Source organism: Rhagoletis pomonella, unplaced genomic scaffold (genome assembly GCF_013731165.1).
Source record: "Rhagoletis pomonella isolate Grant_MI unplaced genomic scaffold, Rhpom_1.0 Rhpom_scaffold_00006, whole genome shotgun sequence".
NCBI lineage: Eukaryota > Metazoa > Arthropoda > Insecta > Diptera > Tephritidae > Rhagoletis > Rhagoletis pomonella.
The window spans coordinates 20,313,210-20,318,768 of record NW_023458560.1 but is presented as its reverse complement, the minus strand read 5'-3'; the positions used below and the strand labels follow the sequence as shown (position 1 = coordinate 20,318,768).

General features: G+C 32.9%; 1 protein-coding gene across 1 annotated transcript in view; it reads left to right on the top strand.

Moving 5' to 3' along the window:
- The window catches only part of LOC118740495, a 139,165-nt gene that overhangs the window by 67,703 nt on the left and 65,903 nt on the right, over nucleotides 1-5,559 (top strand). The window lies entirely within an intron of this gene.

Sequence of the window (5,559 nt, the reverse complement as noted above, 5' to 3'; positions counted from 1 at the left end):
AGGGATGTGGCGAATGTGGAAATTTAGACATCCGCGATATGTTGATGTTTATCAATTTTGAATAAATATTGATGCATTCCTTAGCCACACTGCTCAAAAAATCTGAAAGCCCGGTACATAAACAATATAAATTCAAGGCCATATTTAAGAAAAGTCTCCTAAATTTGACAATTTTAATGCGATTGCAATTAACGAGGTATCAGTTTATTTTAAAATAGATTTAATTTTAGAAAGTACTACATATTTTGAAATTGTGGAATTTATCAATGGTCAAATTTAAAAAATTAAGAGAAATATGGGGTTTTTTATTCTACCCCATAAAAAATCCCAACGATCGAAGTCCGAAAATAGATTATTAAATACCATTTTAAAGGCCTATATATACTCTTCTCAGATGACATTTCGAACGAATCTACAGGTCGCGACCTCTAAATGACCTTGAAAATATCTATACAAATAGGCAATAATATTTCTCATAAAATTGAATAAAATTAGGGGGTAGGGTCTTGAAATTAAAAAAAAAAAACGTTTTTTATGAGCACCCTAATGTACATATGTGCGTATGAACATAAATAAATTTTTCTTGTACCTGCGTTTCAAAAAATATATTACGGGAGTTCAAGATTTGTAGCATTTTAGATGTTTTTTTTTTATCCCATTTGGCCATAATGCGTGGTTTGGTTGAAATAAAATGCGCCAGAAAGTTTGACGAATATTTGAGACCATGCTGTGACAGAACTGTTTGAAAGTGAGCAGTCAAATCAACAGAACCGAAAAACCAAAAAACACTTTTCAGCTATCCTGGAGGTTAACTCTTGATATTGGCGCAGTAAATCTAAGCGTCAAAAGTTAAAAAAAAAAAATGCTTTCCTAGCACAACAACAGCAGTTTTTCAGTGTATTTTTCAGGGACGTGAACCGGTTTTGAACCGAACCGGTTTGGAACCGGAGAACCGGTTTTTTCTATTAATTAACAGAACCATTAACCGAACCGAAATTTTCCACAAATGTTTGATCCGAACCGAAAACCGAACCACTTTTCATAAAGGTTTAAAATTCGTTTAAACCAATTTTCAATAGATAAATTTACACGCTTTTGTTTCTTTTCTTTAAATATGGTATCAAATATAAAGGCAACTCATCTCATTTAACACACACTTGAAATTTAACCTTGCGCGTTGTTGCAATTGACACTTTACACTTAGACTTGCGCGTTATTTTTTTTTCCGAACCGTTGATCTGAACCAAAACCCCGGTTCAAAGACTAAAAAAACCGATTTGTCGAACCAATCCAAAAGTGCAAAAACGGTTCGGAACGCTGAACCGAACCGACCAAGTTTTTCATCTGGTTCACGTCCCTGGTATTTTTTACTTTTTCTAACACTACAGTAAAGTTTAATTTTATTAGACAAAAGATTAAATTTGTTTGCCAAAATATTAATTTTATTTGCCAAAAGATTAATTTTATTTATCAAAAGATTAGATTTATTTGCCAAAAGACTAAATTTATTTGCCAAAAGATACATTTTATTTGCCAACAGTTTAACTTAATGTGCCAATGCTATATAAAGGGAGCCTTTACTGTACTTTTTCTAACACATTCGAACAACACAGTATGCACTTCAGCTTTTGCACGGAGGTATATATCTGTGTTCGTATGGAAAAGTAGCTTATGTCGAAAGGCTGACTTTAGTATGATGCGTCATTCCCTTTCTTCTTTAAACGAGAAGGAATTTTTTTGATGAGACTTAATAAGGATGTTGACTTGCTAGTATCGGAACTCTTTCTTACATGTTTATTTGCCAAACGTTGTTCGACGGGTCAGCGCCCGTGAGTCATTCGCAATCGCATGCAGCGAATGCCGATTTATACTAAAGCCAGCCTTTCGACATAAGCTACTTTTCCATAGGAACACAGATATGTACATAGATATATGTACATAAGTACATTAATAAATAAATACATACATACTTATGTATGTATGTATATGACCTTTGAACATTTCTAGCCCATGAAATGAAAAATTAAATTTAATGATTTAATATACTGTTGAAAAACGTGTATAATATTGATACTTACGTACGAATATGTATATACATACAATTATTCATATCCCATTTTACGTGATTTGCAGGACTGGCAAAAATATGCATAAAAAATTGATTTTGAGCGCTTTAAAAAGTTCGATAAATAAACAAAATATGCTAAATCAATCAAGTTTTTTTTTTTTCAATATTTCAATAGTAGGTATGCAAATTTGTTTTGATATTGTTGAGTGTTTGTTGTGTTTGTGTAGAATTATGGTGTTTTCGTTTCTACCAAAAAATGTTGCCCTTGTACGGCGCAAAATATGTTTGATGTAACACTCAAGCCTGTAAAAGGGCATGTTTTTGTCTTCTTGTCCTTGTCCAGCTCACGCATTTCATAATATTATCGTTTTAAGCAACCATCTGTTTTTCAGGGCAACCAGCTCCCCTGACAAAGCTTCAAAAGGCAGAAAATACGCCTTATAAGAGTGTGACATTTTAAGAAACAAACACGCAATTTTCTCACCGTTTTGCCTTTTTTTAGAATCGATCGCGAAGAGAGAAAGGGGCAATGAAAATGCGACATTTTTTGGTAGAAACGAAAACACCATTAGTGATAATACCAATCAGATGATTTTTTTTGCAGGCAATAAGAAAACTTTTCGTCCTTATCAACAAATTAATTGCCGGTACTATCGCCATCGTATCGATTTCTTATTACCATTATTTTAAGTGGTCTTTAACGTTACACCTTCGGAAGTCAGTCATTTATAACATTAGCCAAGTCGGGAGGGTAGGGGGCAAAAAGGAGTGAGTCCCCCTGGGCCGAGCTTCTTAAGGGGCCGGAAATATCACAACCATAACTTGTAATTTTTTACAATGTAATTGCTGCTTCGTTATGGGCGTTTATTATAAATATATTCCGATTCGTGCTGTTTGTAGGTTTGTTCGTCGAAAATCCAGCAAGAATTATCCAACACTCAAAATATCAGAGAGTAAGAAAAAATTCTCTCAAATTCTCTCTCATGTTGAGAAACTTGCAAATTTCTGCACGAACGCAAATTTGCAGGAATTTGCAAGTTTCCCTGCCAGCTGGCGTCCACGGTTGCATTTCAAACATAAAAAATTTGTATAGAATTTTTAAAATTCTTTCGGATGGCCAAAAACAGGATATACATGTATATTTCTTGTTGTTCTGACTTTCTTTAACATACATTTCAACTTCTTCATCGTACTAGCTGTCGGGTTTCTTAAATCGACTCTGGTTGCAATTGCATTCCGATTGCGAATACCATTTTTTTCAGCCGAATTAAGTTCAAATCATTGGAATTAACTAAATTAATTATATCAACAATTATTTACTTCCTTTTTTCATGGAAAAATCGCTCGTGTTTATAAATTTCTAAATTTAACGAACTAATTTATTCAAATTATTGTAGACAAAAATGCAACCATGCGCCACAACCACATGTTTTTCGTGTTTGCAAATTCTTGCTGGCAAAATTTTTTCCAGCAAGAATTTGCAACTTCTCTCCAAGAGAACTGTCACTTTGCTCTCACAATTTTTGAGTGTTGGATATTTTTTTGGTCTGCACGAACGCGATTTGGGCAAAAATCGTGATAATTCGTACAAATTCGTACAAATTTTTTGCTCGACGAACAAACCTTGTGTCTGACTTTATACATTAAAGAAAATTACCATATGGGCCAAAACGCGGACTGTTACAATACGTTTTGGTTCACAGTGCTTTTCAAATACCGCTGAAACTCGCTAGAATACAACTTTCGAATAGTTTTTCTTCTTGCATAAGTATGTGTCAATATTTAATATATACCTAAAATATGTTGTAACTCCAGTTGTTAAGGAGTTTTGAATGTTTCAACATATGACTGTTACATTAAAATTTTTAGAAGTACAGCAGAATCGCGGAAAGTTAACTCGCGCAAAAGTTAATCGGTCGGCTAAATTAACCGAATTTCAATGGTCACATACCGCTCTCAAAAGATAACTTTTGGGTTAACTTTTCTTAGCTTATAAATTTTTCAAACCAACCAATTGTTTAGCAACAAAAACAAGACGGAGTTGAATTTGGTTATGGGCATTCGCCGAATTTGTGAGTTAGGTATTGTTTGTGTGTTTAAATGTCAACAACTGGTATTCCAGTAAGTCAATCTCATCTCAAGTAACTAAATTTGAGACTAGCAATTACCCAGCAGGCAACTGAGGAATGCATTACCTTTTTCTACCATGAAAACTTTAACGAATACGATTGCACGAAAATATGCATCACAATATAAGTATAGTTTTGAAGCCAGAAGCAAAATAAAAAACTTTACAACAAATTTAAGTATGTATGTATGTCTTTTCTTCGAGTTATCTCAACAGTCGCTGTAGCCGACTGGATGCGCGTTCGACCAACAACTTCGAGTTCAAACCCTGGGGCTTTTCTTCTTTTATTTTTTCTATTTATAGTTTTATAAAGCTACACGCGTCACGTTATTTTCCTAGGACATGTTCCGTGTTAGTAATAACGCATTCTGGAAGCGATAGCTATCAAATACCTCCTCGCTCCTCATACATTACCTTTGTCGATAATGAAAGGTATAGGAAACTGATTTATTTTATTGTGAAAGAACGCCTGGTGGATTCCGCGCCAAAAAACTTTTTGACATTTTGAACTGTTACATTACATTAAGAAATTCTGCCGACTTTATTTTCATTTAGAATGTTAATCAATGATTATTTTGTCGAATACTTGTTTTATAATGCAAAAAATGGTGGTCGTTAAATATAAACAGTCCTTCATGTTGTGCTTTTTGATGTGTATACATCTTTGGTTTCGGTAGGGGTAAAATTTGCGAACCTGTAACGCATAGTCCAGCAGAAAAATTCGAAGGGCTGATTTATCGCTATTGAAACTTGACGGACTGTTATTGTTAATTCTGTACATTAATTTGTTAATTTGTTTAAAACCTTATTAAGAGGAAAATGCAAAAAAAAAATGCACATAGGCTGCAGCGGGAAAGGAAGGAACTAAGCGATGCGCCTTTGTACACAGAGAAATTTTCGTTTTCAAATTTGTATGGAACGTTTTACTTTTAAAAACGTTTTGATCCAGGTTTTGCACCTACAATATTTATTTAAATTTTGAGAACGAAAATTTTCAATTCAATTCCCAAAATCCATGTTTTTATTTTTTTATTATTTATTTTTTTTTATTATTATTATTATTTTATTTTTATTTATAAATCCTAAAATGTTTTTTCTTCATTTAAAAAATATGCATTTTTAAATATGATATTCAAATCTTATTTTTATAAAATCACAACAAGTCGTTTGGTACACACATTGTCAAAAATATGTTGATATACATATCTACTTATAAATGAGTTACAAAATTTAATAAATAAAATACAGATGTTTTACAAATACTATATACATACATACATAAGTCCACCTTATCACCAATGTCCCTTCCATGTAGTTAGGTGGTTAGAATGGCGGTATTGTTTGTATATACTTCATCACATTT